The sequence below is a fragment of the Hyperoodon ampullatus genome (genome assembly GCF_949752795.1).
Source record: "Hyperoodon ampullatus genome assembly, chromosome: 1".
Classification (NCBI taxonomy): Eukaryota; Metazoa; Chordata; class Mammalia; order Artiodactyla; family Ziphiidae; genus Hyperoodon; species Hyperoodon ampullatus.
Genome location: NC_136914.1, coordinates 36,424,376 through 36,438,916, shown reverse-complemented (window position 1 = coordinate 36,438,916; position 14,541 = coordinate 36,424,376).

Below are 14,541 nucleotides of genomic sequence, written 5' to 3'. Positions count from 1 at the left end.
CCATTTGCATGGAATATCTTTTTCCGTCCCTTCACTTTCAGTCTGTATGTGTCCCTAGGTCTGAAGTGGGTCTCTTGTACACAGAATATATATGGGTCTTGTTTTTGTATCCATTCAGCAAGCTTGTGTCCTTTGGTTGGAGCATTTAATCCATTCACACTTAAGGTAATTATTGATATGTATGTTCCTATTACCATTTTCTTAACTGTTTTGGGTTTGTTTTCATAGGTCCTTTTATTCTCTTGGATTTCCCACTTAAAGAAGTTCCTTAGCATTTGTTGTAGAGCTGGTTTGGTGGTGCTGAATTCTCTTAGCTTTTGCTTGTCTGAAAAGCTTTTGATTTCTCTGCCATATCTGAATGAGATTCTTGCTGGGTAGAGTAATCTTGGTTTTAGGTTTTTCTCTGTCATCACTGCCACTCCCTTCTGGCAGAATTTCTGCTGAAAAATCAGCTGAGAACTTTATGGGGATTCCTTTGTATGTTATTTTTTGCTTTTCCCTTGCTGCCTTTAATATTTTTCCTTTGGATTTAATTTTTGTTAGTTTGATTAATATGTGTCTTGGTGTGTTTCCCCTAGGGTTTACCCTGAATGGCACTCTCTGCACTTCCTGGCTTGGCTGACTATTTCCTTTCCCTTGTTAGGGAAGTTTTCCACTATAATCTCTTCAAATATTTTCTCAGACACTTTCTTTTTCTCTTTTTCTTCTGGGACCCCTATAGTTCGAATGTTGGTGCGTTTAGTGTTGTCCCAGAAATCTCTGCTGTTGTCTTCAGTTCTTTTCATTATTTTTTCTTTATTCTGCTCCTCGGCATTTATTTCCACCATTCTGTCTTCCAGCTCACTTATTCGTTCTTCTGCCTCAGTTATTCTGTTATTGATTTCTTCTAGTGTATTTTTCATTTCAGTTATTGCCTTGTTCATCTCTGTTTGTTTGTTCTTTAGTTCTTCTAGACCTTTGTTAAACATTTCTTGTATTTTCTCAATCTGTGTCTCCATTCTATTTCCAAGATTCTGGACCATCTTTACTATCGTTACTCAATTCTTTTTCAGGTAGGTTGCCTATTTCCTCTTCATTTATTTGGTCTTGTAGGTTTTTACTTTGGTCCTTCATGTGTGACATTTTTTTGCCATCTCTCTCTTTTTTTTTTTGATGGGTGGGATTGTGTTCCTGTCTTACTGGTTGTTTGCCCTGAGGCTTCCAACAATGGAGTTTGTAGCCTGTTGGGTAGAGCTGGGTCTTGGTGCCGAGGTGAGGTCTCTGGGAGACCTCACTCCGATGCATATTCACTGGGGTCTGTTAATCCACTGGTTCAGACTTGGAGCTCCCACTGCAGGAGCTTTGGCCAAACCCCTGGCTTGTGAACCAGGATCCTAAAAGCCACATGGGGTGGCAAAAAAAAAAAAAAAAAAAAAAAGGAGAAAAATAACAAAGAGTAAAAAATAAAATTAGACTAGGAAATGGTTCTCTTGGGGGTTCCTCCCATCTCATTGGGCTTCAAGGTCCACCACCAGTGTCCAGCAGGTGCCCTAGTTGTGGGGAGACGCGAACTCCGCATCTTCCCATGCTGCCATCTTGATTCTGCCCTCAACACTATTCTTTCTTAAAATCCTCTCTGTTTTGTGCCTCCAAAAGGTCATTTGAGTTAATATTGCAACCCTGTCATTTGGTCATTTTATTTTCTGTCTTCAAATTGTACATTAAGTAATTGCACAGCTTTTGTAAAATTCTATTGCATTTATCTTCAGACTAGTGTAGTATAGAAAATAGGACCATTGCTTTATTCCATGCCCTATGTACCTGTCTGAACATAAATTATTAGTTTTACTTTTTATCATGTATTTTAGCTTAGATTTTTCTGCTAATGTTAATAAAGACTAATTCTTCAAAAACAGATACTGTAGTTTTGAAATTGATAATTGCCAAATACATAATGTAGGCTTATGAAGAATCTTTGGTGATATCAAAATAAATACATAAAATTCTTTTTAAAGTAAGGAAATGGGGCTTCCCTGGTGGCGCACAGTGGTTGAGAATCCGCCTGCCGATGCTGGGGACATGGGTTCAATCCCTGGTCTGGGAAAATCCCATATGCTGCGGAGCAACTGAGCCCGTGCACCACAACTACTGAGTCTGTGCTCTAGAGCCCGTGAGCCACAACTACTGAGTCTATGTGCTGCAACTACTGAAGCCCACATGCCTAGAGCCCATGCTCCACAAAAAGAGAAGCCACCGCAATGAGAAGCCCATGCACCACAATGAAGAGTAGCCCCCACTTGCCACAACTGGAGAAAGCCTGCGGGCAGGAATGAAGACCCAACACAGCCAAAAATAAATAAATAAAATTAAAAAAATAAAGTAAGCAAATGAAGGCAAGAAAAAACTTATCTACTTGCTGTCCATTTAATTCACTTGTTTCTAGGGTTTAAGATGAGAGGAGAAAATTGGACTTTAAACATATAACCAATTTGTTAAACAAATTAATGGTGAAAGGGATTACTGTTTTAAAGACACATTCCTACTCAGTCTCCTTTTCTTATTAATCCTCATTCTTCTGTCCTTGGGTATCTCTTCTGTCTGCATGTATTGCCTTAGAGATCACATGAAATACCAGGGCTTTAGAATACCATCTGTATGCTGATAATCTCTACATGTGTATCTTCATCCCAGACTTCTCCCATAAACTCCAGACTCATGTATGTAGCTATCTACTTGGCATCTTCACTGGAATGTCTAATCAGCACTGCAAAATTAACATGTACAAATTGAACTCTTGAAACTGCTTCCAGACCAACTCCTCACAATCTTCTCTATCTTAATAACAACTCCATCTTGCCAGTTTCTCAGGGCACAGAGCGTCCATATCTGGACATCCTTTTGGCCCTTCCTTCAAAATATTTCCAAAATTTGATCACTTCCTAGATGTCTCACAGCTACCACCTTGGGTTAAGCTACCAGTATTTCTTGCCTGGATTATTGCCACAGCCTTCTAATTGTCTCCTTGCTTCTACCCTTGCCCTTCTATAGTCAGTTCTCAAAATAGCAGCCAGAGTGATCCTTTCAAAACAGCTCAGATCACATCTCTCAAAACCTTCCCATAAGCTTTCCATTTCAGTGTACACGTTAGAGTTTCTTCAGTGGCCTGGAAGACCCTATATAGTTTATCTTCAATTTTTTCTTCCTCTCACTCAGTTTGTTTCTCCTTCCTGTTCCTGGGACATCCTCTTGCCTCAGGGATTTTTCAGTTTCTGCACAGAATGTTCTTTCCCAGATATCTCTGCTCTACTTACCCTCTTACCTCCTTTAGATCTTTGCTCAAATGACAAATTCTCACTAAGGACTTTTCTTGACTATTTTATTTTAAATGTGTACTCTAACTTGCTGGGTATTCATTAGCCATCCTTGTGGAGTTACTTTCCTCTATAGCTTTTATAACTATATGCTCTTCTATTTACTTATTTATTTATTGTCTTTCTCTTCTAATAGAATGTAAACTCCGTGGGACTTGGTGTTTTTGTCAGGTTTGTTCACTGCTGTATCTTCAGTGTCTAAAAGAGTGTCTGGCTTATAGTGGGTACTAAATATTTGTTGATTTAATGAATAAAAATCTAGTACCTATCAATGCCAAGCACACAATAGAGTTTTAATAAATATTTAAATGAATGAATGAATGAGTGGTTAAATAATATAGTTGATGGATCATCTTATTCTCTCCCAATCTCTTTGACTCTCTTCTAGCTTTCTTTTTTTTTTTTAGCTTTTTTTTTTGTTTTAAATTGAGGTTTGTCGACATATAAGTTTGAGGTGCACAACATAGTGATTCACAATTTTTAAAAGTTATACTCCATTTGTAGTTATTATAAATTATTGGCTATAGTCCCTATGTTATATAATACATCTTTGTAGCTAATTATTTTATGCATAGTAGTTTGTACCTCTTAATCTCCTACCCCGATCGTGCCCCTTCCCCCCTCCTTTGCCCCACTGGTAGCCACTAGTTTGTTCTCTGTATCTGTGAATGTTTCTTTTTTGTTATATTCACTAGTTTGTTGAGGGACTGATTTCTGTCCGACTCCAGGGGCAACCATGAAATAGACCAACTGGGGACCTGTATTCTCATTATGATATGATGTATAATTCTATAGTTATATGCTGCAACTCCAGTAGTCTCTTTGCTTTGGTTTTCTAGTTTTCTATACTGAAAGGGTACCACTTAAAATAGCCTTTTATCATCAGTTAGTTTAAGAGCCTCTAATTGCTAGAAATCAAGGATGAGTATGATAAGGAAGTACTCAACTGGCTGATCTCTGATTCATAGGGAAAGTCTGACATTGATTGCTCCTCTTTTAGAATTGATTAATATCAAGATGATCATAGGAGTTATTGGAATTGAGAGGTAAAGTTTTATCTGAAGATGTTTAGAGCAATAATTCTTTAACATTATTGTATATTAGAATTACCAGGGGAGCTATGGATTCCTGAATACACACTGAAAGAAAGTCAGTTTTTGCACTATGTAAGCAAATGGACATGTGTACCAGTCGTTTTGAAACACGTCACGGGGACTACATCACTCAGCCAATGAGGCCTTTAGGCATGAAGTCCTCTTCCTGACTTTTCTCCATCTGCTCACATGCTTCTTCCCCTTTGACTTCAGTGGACCTGATGAAACATCTGAAGGGTAATCAATTCCTTTGTGACCTTGCCTACTGATCGCCCACCTCGTTCTGTACCTTCAACCTCTTTACTAGCTCTTTCCCTCAGCATATACACAGAGGCCCTTATATATTTAAAATCAAAGTAAACATTATCCACCCTCACCTTCAAATTTATCCTCCTAACTTTACTCCTTCTGTTACCAACCAAGTTTCAAAAATTAATCAGCACTTACAATTGAGCATCAATTTGCTTCCTCTCCTACTTGACTAACGTTTCTTTGCATAAAGTTACCTATGACATCCAGAGAGCCAAATATGTATGCTGTCATATTGCATGACTTCTCTATGTTGTTTGAGAATGATAAAGATGAATAACAATTATTGATATTCTCTATCAGGTCCTGAACCGTATGTATCTCTTTTAATTTTTGCCAATTTCCCATAAGATAGGAACTGTTAATAACTTGCTTTAAGAAGACTGAGCCTAGAAATATTAATTTGCCAAAAGTCACAGAGTTAGTGACCTGAACCTGGGCAACGTGGCACAAAACTCCACATTCTTAATCTTGCATTCTACCAATCTCCTGTTTGAAACTTCTCTTTCATCCTCTCTAACATAATAATCTTATGCCTTTTTTCTTATTTCTCTGGCTATTCCTTTGCAGGTGCCTTTGCAGGCTCTTTTCCCTCCTCTAACTTGTTTTTTTTTTTTTTTTTTTGCGGTTCGCAGGCCTCTCACTGTTGTGGCCTCTCCCGTTGCGGAGCACAGGCTCTGGATGCGCAGGCTCAGCGGCCATGGCTCACGGGCCTAACCGCTCTGCAACATGTGGGATCTTCCCGGACCGGGGCACGAACCCGTGTCCCCTGAATCGGCAGGCGAACTCTCAACCACTGCGCCACCAGGGAAGCCCCCCTCCTCTAACTTTTAAATGCTTTCTTAGTGCCTCTAGGTCTCTGCACTTGACTTTTTTTCTTTATATGCTCTTCCTGAGTGACTTTATCCAAACTCATGATTTTGTCCATCCTTTACATACTAATCACTTCCAAATCTATAGTTCAAGACCTCTATTAGTTCCACTCTATAATTAAAATGAGCCTTTAAAAATTCAAATTTTGTCACTTTATGCCTCACCCTGAAATTTGTCAATGCCTCTTCATAGGTATCAGTGTAAAATTCAAACTACTTAGCAAATCACAAAAACACCTTACATGATCTGGCACCTACTCACTGCTATAGCCTCATCTCTTGTCTCCCCTCCCCCTTCTCTAGATAATCTACAGAATTTGAACACCTCCTACTGTTTCATATCTCATTTTTCAGGTTTACAGGTATTCCTTTGCCTGGAAGATCTTAACTCTAACTCTTCTGTATCCTCTTCATCTGCCTTCCTCCTCTTTTTGAGACTTGAAACAAAGATTAATTTGAGAGATTAAGAATAAATAAGCAACAGCTCTTATTGACAAGATTAAGGCAAAAGAAAGGAAAAAAGAAGTCAGAGAAGAGGGACTTTGAGCCTGATAGCTGTAGGAATAGTAGTTGCATTAATCTGTTTGGAATGGTGAGAGTGGCTGATTTGGAGAAAAATATTGTGTGGTTTTTTTTTTTTTTTTTTTTTTTGTCCACGAGGCTTGCGGGATCTCAGTTTCCTGACCAGGGATTGAACCCGAGTTATGGCAGTGAAAGCCCGGAATCCTAACCGCTAGGCCACCAGGGAGCTCCCTAGATGTATTGAATTTGATACAAGAGGACAGTATCTACCCAGGCAAAAAAGTACAGTATGTAGTTAAATTTAAAAATCTAGAATTTGGAACAAGGCTTTCTCAAGGCTGGAGATAGATTTAGGAATAATCTGCCCTAAGGTGATTAGGTGAAGTCTTGGCAGTGGATGCATTCTCCAATAAAAACTGGATATAGAGAAAACTTCTAGCTTTATGAGAGTAGATGGAGATTGTATGAGTTAAAATTAATTTTGATGTTGAGTGGCATTGATTAGAGTTAAAAGAGATAATGTGATGTAATCTGAAAGTAAACTCAGAATTTTGACAAGTGAATTGTAGAGGGGAGTGCATTATTCCAGTTGTTCTAATCTGTAATACATTAATATTCAATTTGAATAATTTATCCAAAGTGATTTTACCATTATTTGTCTATAAGCCAGAATTCTTTTATCTTCTCATGTAAAAAGGGCTCCTTTGCTTTTGCATATTAATCACTCTTATTTATAACAGTTGCACAAGGGTACCATATAGTTAATTAAAATAAAAATTAGATATAAATACTATACTTTGAAAAACATATCTTTATAGATTTAGTTGGATTGCCACAAAATAAGGGAGTGGCCCAAACCACATGGTTTGAAATTGGGTTCATGAGTTCTTGCAAGTCATGTCATTATTTAAATTACAAGCAATAATCTAATTTAGTTGTCACAATTATATTAGATAAAATAAAAATGGCAAAATGAACAGCAGTATTCAGTATGAATATCTCTTGTGTCACTGCTTAGTATTTTGAGATTTTGGTTTTAGATTTATTGAATTTATTGTTTAGGTATAAAAAGTAGATGTTTTACACAACATTTCCATTTTTAAAATATTTCAGAATGGAAATTGGTAATATCAAAATCACTCTTAGAACGGAGCAGTTTGAGTAGAATTTTGGCTGTCTCCAAATATCAAGTTGAAATTACTCTTATAATTACTGGAGCATTCCTAGGTTTGTTACGCTTCATCTGTGACTTGTGAAGTTATTGGGGCTTACTCTTTTCATTGATTTTTGTCTAGAATCAGAGTTGATTTGTCCACATTAATACAGAACAACACCTACTACCTTATTTTACTACACTATAAATTTACCCCCAAATTTTTCGGTTTAGAAGATTTGTATAGATTTGTAAGAAAAGACAAGAGAAGAAGACAAACATCACTTTCTCCTTCAATATTCAACTTTTAGTATTGGGTTGACCACAAAGTTCGTTCACATTTTCCCATAACATCTTACAGAAAAACCTGAACGAACTTTTTGGCCAACCCAGTATTTGCCAGGTGGGTAGTGTTTGTTGCCTTCTGCCTTCTAACACCTCTAATAGCTGGCTTCTTGCTTCTCAGTTAGATCATAACTGTAGAAGTATTGCCCGATCTTGAGAATGCTAAATGGTAGAAAATCAGGAAAGTAGCAAGAGCCTCTTTAATAGACTGTCACTGTTTGTCTTGCTTATGCTAGTTACTTCACTTCTGAGTTGAGTGAGCTTTGGTCAACTTTTCTGGACCATCTAACATTACATCCCAAACAGTATATGATACAGGCAGCTCAGTGCAAATTGCTTTGTCAATTAAAACATGAAGTAAGAAGTTTGTAAAAAACTTGATGTCTGGAAAGACAAGATTAATTTACTCAGAATGTTCTGTCTCTTACAAGATCCACTTTAATGTTCTGAAAGCATTATCCTCAAATATTCAGAAGTATAATAAGGAGACTTACTTTGTTACATTTTCTTCAGAATCTATACCCAGGTTGTATTAGTTTTCTATTGTTGTATAATAAATTACCACAAGGTTAGTAGCTTCAGACAACACATTTATTTTCTTACAGTTCCTGTGGGTCAGGAGTCCAGGTACAGGATAACTGGGTCCCCTGCTCAGGGTCACACCAGGCTGAAATCTCATCTGAAGCTTGGAGGTCTTCTTCTAAGCCCACTGGTTGTTTGGCAGGATTCAATTCCTTGTAGCTGTAGGTCTAAATTTATCATTTTCTTGCTGGCTGTCAGCTGGGGTCTGCTCTCTGCTTAGCAGTGTTACCATGAGGTCATTGCCATGTGGTCCCCTCCATAGGCAGTTGACAGCATGGTTGTTTGCATCATCAAGGCCAGCAGGGGAAATCTCCCTGTCTTTGAATCTCTTTCCTGTCTGCCCCAACAGAGTCTTCTATATCATAACCTAATCAAGTCGGCTGCTATCGCTTGGTATTTGTTGGTTCCACCCATACGCAAGGAAAGAAGATTATACAGGTCTGGTATATGGCGGGGGCACGAATTTCGGGAGCCATATCAGGATTCTGCCTACCATAGTCTTCCCTCTGGCCCTCAGATATTCATGCCCTCCGACCCCATACACACACAAGCAAAATACATCCCCTCCCACAGTTCCCAGAGTTCTCATCCTATTAAAGCATCAGCTCAAAGTCCAAGGGCACATCTAAATCATCTACATTAGGTTTAGATGAGGCTCCTATGTGTTATTTATCTGTGAACCTGTAAAACTAAGGAGACTATCCCAACATTCCCAACATAAAATGGTGGGACAAGCATGGAATAACTGTTGTAGACATTCTCATTCAAAAAGAAGAAGGGCAGAATGGAAAGTCAAAAAGGAGTCACTTGGTCCATCACAGTTCTGAGATTCAGATTGGCAGATGCCAGGTGGAGTTTTTTTGGTTAGGTTTCAAAGCCTGGGAATAATCCTTCATGGCTCTCAACTCTGCCCTCTGAGTCTCCATTCTGCCTTCTGAATCTCCATTCTGCCTTCTGAATCATTCTTCCTTTTTCTAGGATGGTAGCATATGTTTGCAGCTGAGTGCTTTTAACCAGCCTTATTCTTGACTATAGAATCAAGGGCACCTCCAACAGCCTCTTTCGATTTTATATTCTTCCTCTTTTAGTCCAACCTGGCAGTGTTTATGCTGAAACAATTTTCTCAGGAACTCTGGGTTTTATGTGGGTTTCACGGGGATTCACTATATTAGATACAAGCTACACCTACAAATTTTTTTTTTCAAAATAATGCTTTTTCTGTCTTTGCCTCCTGCTGAGATGGCTAAGGGACAACTCTAGAGCTTACCAGAGACCCTTAAAATCTAGAAAGGGCCCTTTATGTGACTGAATCCTCTGACCTTTTGATCTTTCTGAAATTTTAGCAGAGGGTCTTTTTTCTTTTTTTTTTTTTTTTTTTGTCTATTGTATTTTTGGCAACCATTTCTGACTTTTAGCATCTTTTGCTATCTGGAGGGGCTGGGCATTTTCAGAATCATCTAGTCCTGGTTCCTTCCTCTTTAATAGGACTTTCCTCAATTTATCTCTCTCTTCTTGCATTTTACTATGAGGAGCAAGAGTAAACCAGATAACACATTTAACACCTCACCTGGAAATCTCCTTCCCATATGCCCAGTTTTGCCACTTGTAAGTTCTGCTTTCCATATAACTGCAGGACACAATGTCACCAAGTTTTCTTCCACTATTTAACAAGGATTCCCCTTCCTCCAGTTTCCAATAACATGGTCCTTGTTTCCTTCTGAGCCCTCACCAACAGTATTCAAAGTCCAGATATCTATTAAAAATCTGTTCAAGGCAAGTTAGGCTTTCTCAGAATTCTTTCAGCTTCTGCTCACTATCCAATTCCAAAGCTGCTCCCACATTTTGAGTTCTTGTTATAGCCGAATCCCACTTTCAGTTACCACAAATTTAGCACCTTAAAGCAACACACATTTATTATCTTGTACTTCTTTTTTTTTTTTTTTTTGCGGTACGCGGGCCTCTCACTGCTGTGGCCTCTCCCGTGGAGCACAGACGCACAGTCTCAGCGGCCATGGCTCACGGGCCCAGCCGCTCCGCTGCATGTGGGATCTTCCCAGACCGGGGCACGAACCCGTGTCCTCTGCATAGGCAGGCAGACTCTCAACCACTGCGCCACCAGGGAAGCCCCTATCTTGTACTTCTTGTTTGTCAGGATTCTGGGTACAGATGATCTGATTTCCCTTTTCAGGATATCACCAGACTTAAATCAGGGTGTCAACTGGGAGTATGATATCATCTGAGGCTCAGCGTCCTATGCCAAAGTTCACTGGTTGTTGGTAGAACGTGCCTCGTGGTTGTAGGACCATTTTCTTGCTGGTAGTTGGCTGGGGTACACCATCAGCACCTAGAGGCCACCCTCAGGTCCTTGTCATGTATCCCTCTGTATAGTCAGTTCACAACATGAAAGGGATGTTAAGGGTTATCTCAGAATTCTGCCTACCACATTAATTTGTTTATTACAATATAAAGGACAAATAAGATTTTTTTCTTGGACTTTTGTGCTTTGTACATATTTGTTTCCTTTAGTGTCTGCTTACTCTGAGACTTTTTTTTTTTATGAAAGCTTATTTATTTATTTATTTATCTTTGGCTGTGTTGGGTCTTCGTTTCTGTGCGAGGGCTTTCTCTAGTTGCGGCGAGCGGGGGCCACTCTTCATTGCGGTGCACGGCCTCTCACTGTTGCGGCCTCTCTTGTTGCGGAGCACAGGCTCCAGACGCGCAGGCTCAGTAGCTGTGGCTCATGGGCCTAGTTGCTCCGTGGCATGTGGGGTCTTCCCAGACCAGGTCTTGAACCCGTGTCCCCTGCATTGGCAGGCAGATTCTCAACCACTGCACCACCAGGGAAGCCCACTCTGAGACATTTTAATCTAGATTTCTTGAAGAAGACCAACCAGAAGTATTCTAAAGCAATGATCTTAACAGAAGTCAGTGGGTGTGGAGGAGGAGTGATGTAGAAAGACAATACTCGAAACCAGAGTTCTGTCAATACCATTACATTGTTTTCTGTTAGTACCTCACAGTTGGTGAGGAAAAATATAACACGTGTGAAATTAGGGATTTTCCCCTCCATTTACTTTTCTCCTAAGTTTAAATGATACAGAGAAAGATTAAAGAAGTCCAGAATTTTTCTTCTGGTTTTTTGAAGCTGTCCTTTGAAAAGCAGGGAATAGGCATATATGATTTCTATTTAGATAAGTAGTTGACCTGAGCCAGAGGCCCAGAAAGGCAATTTAGACTTGTATTTGTTTTAGTTTCTCCTCTCTCACTGGGAAAAGTATAACGGAAAAGTTGACAAATATTAAGCATTGCTCCAACTTCAATAAAGATATTTGGTCACATGCTATTATCTACCTTGAGGTAACGTTCAATTAAAATTTCACCGACTTTTATCTCTTTTTTTCCTTAAAATCCCAATTCTTTCTTAGTCTTTTCTAACTATACTAGGCAATAATATTTTTTCTGTACTACTTAGCTGTACCTACCCTCCTAATGGAAAAGAAATATTAGTGTTTATTTTTTTAATTAGAGAGATTAGCTTTTAGTCTTCAAGAGCTCTAATAGTGCTTTTATTTCTACTTTGTACACATCTGTCTTGATGTTGACCATTTTTGGATCAACAGATAAAAGGTAGAAATAATTGCACATTATTTAAAATGTTCGGGCTTCCCTGATGGCGCAGTGGTTGAGAGTCCGCCTGCGGATGCAGGGGACACGGGTTCGTGCCCCGGTCCGGGAAGATCCCACATGCCACAGAGCGGCTAGGCCCGTGAGCCATGGCCGCTGAGCCTGCGCGTCCAGAGCCTGTGCTCTGCAACGGGAGAGGCCACAACAGTGAGAGGCCCGCGTACCGCAAAAAAAAAAAAAAAAAAAAGTCCTGTAATTATCATTTCAGTTTTAAATGCTTTAGGAAATTAGAAGTTAAGAGAAAAACAAGACATGGCTATCTTGAATAATGATTTTTAAAAAATGATTGCGTTATCAAGCTACACATTCTAACTTTAGTAACATAAGTTACATGGCATCTTAGATATGCTTTGGCTGTTTAAGGAGGGAAGATCTCAGACCTTTGCCGTGGATTTTGATTTCTTTAGTCTTATAGATTTTTATTTTAATGGGAGAAATTAACTTTTAGAAAACTTTTTTTCTTTTTAAAGCATATGTTACCTCATGTTGGGGCTTCACAGGACAAAGAAAAGGAATGCTGTCCTGGCTTTGATCATGTTTGGTTAGTTTGTTTGTTTTCTCTTTTTAACAGCTTTATTGAAGAATAATTGACATATAATAAGCTGTACATATTGTGTACAACTGGATGAGTTTTGACATATGTATGCACCTGCGAACCATCATCACAATCAAGATAACGACCATAACCATTATCCCCAAATGTTTTCTCATGCCCCCTTGTAATCAACTCCCATCTCTCTCCATAGGTCAGTGCCATCCTCAGGCAACTGAGCTATTTTTTCTAACTGTAGTTGGCATTTTTTATAATTTTGTAGAAGTGTAATCATAAAGTATATACTCCCACTCTCTCTTTTTTTTGATCTAGCTTCCTTTACTCAGTATAATTATTTTGAGATTCATGTTGTTGCATGTATCAATAATAGTTCATTCCTTTTATTGCTGACTAATATTCCATTGTGAGAATATACTAAAATCAGTTTATCCATTCACTTGTTGATAGACATTTGCTTGTTTCCAGTTTTCGGACGTTATAGATAAAGCTGATATGAACATTTGTATATGTCATTTTTTTTTTTTTAAGAAATGGAAAATTTCATTTGAGCCAAATTTGAGGATTATAACCTGGGAGGAGTATCTCAGAAAGCTCTGAGAAGTGTTCCCTGTATGAGTCTTTGTGTAGATATAAGCTTTAATTTCTTTGGGTAAATACTTAGAAGTGGAATGGCCAGATCATCTGGTAGGCTTATATTTAACTTTTTATGAAACTGTCAGGTTCCCAAAGGGTACCATTTTACATTCCCTTTAGTAATGTATGAGCATTTTAGTTCCTCTACATCCTTGACTACACTTAGTATGGTCAGTCTTTTACATGTTAGTAATTCTGATAGCTATGTGGCAGTATCTCATTTTAATTTTCATTTTCCTAACGACTGTTGAAGTTGAGCATCTTTTCACGTGCTCATTTGCTATCCATGTGTTTTCTTTAATGAAATACCTATTCAAATCTTTTGCCCATTTGATAAAAAAAAATTTGCATTGTTTGTTTTCCTTTTACTGAGTTTTGACAGTACTTTATATACTCTGGATATAAATCCTTTATCAGTTATGTGATCTGTAAATATTTTCCTTTAATTTGTGGCTTTTCTTTTTATTCTTTGAGCAGTTATTTTCAAAGAGCAGAGGTTTTAATTTTGATGAAGTCTTAACCATTTTTTAATTTTATGGTTCACACATTTGATGTTGTATCTAAGAAAAATTTGTCTCATCCAGGATCACAATGATTTTCTCCTAACTTAAAAAAAAAATGGTATCCAAGGTATTCCTGTATATAGAAAAGCTTACTGAAAATTATTTTTAAATGAATATTCTTATTAAATTACAAATTCTAAAACCTAGTTCTTAAGTTTCTAAGGTCAATTATTTTATTTTCCTTGTAGAAAAGATTGCTGGTCACTTTTAAGGGAACTTTTGATTGAGTGTATAATCCCATTGTTCAAACTTTATTAATTAAAATCCTTTAACTGTTTTAAACTGCATTCATACAATTAAAAGTTGACTTCTCTGTGCTTCCACTGCAGGGGGCACAGGTTCAATCCCTGGTCAGGGGAACTAAGATCCCACATGCCGTGTGGTACGGCCATAAAAAAATCTTCCTGAGTACTTAAATAAGTCTCTAATGAATGAAAACCTGTAAGTGTGTTAAGACTTAAGTTCTCTTATATGTTCCAGTGGTATTTCATACAAGCCTGAACTCATTTTCTCAATTACATTATTTAAATTGGAATCACAAGGCAAATCTGTTATTCTAACTGACCTATTTCTCTTAAACTTTATAAATAGCTAAAATACCAAATATGTACAGATTCTTTAACTTAAAAAAATACTAATATATGGGCTTGCTTCTCTTAAGCTTTTATAAAATTCATTGTAAATCCTCCCGGGTTAAAGATGCTTGTAATTTTGGGGACTGCTTTCTCAACTCATTATGATTTCTTAATGACCAGAGATGTCTTTAGCCAGGATGATGAGTGTGTCTTTGCCCCAGACTCTGTGGCACACATAGAGCTCTATTTTATAGTTGCTTTGTTCTTGAAACAGGGTACTCTTAATAGTCCTGTTTCTTTAGAATC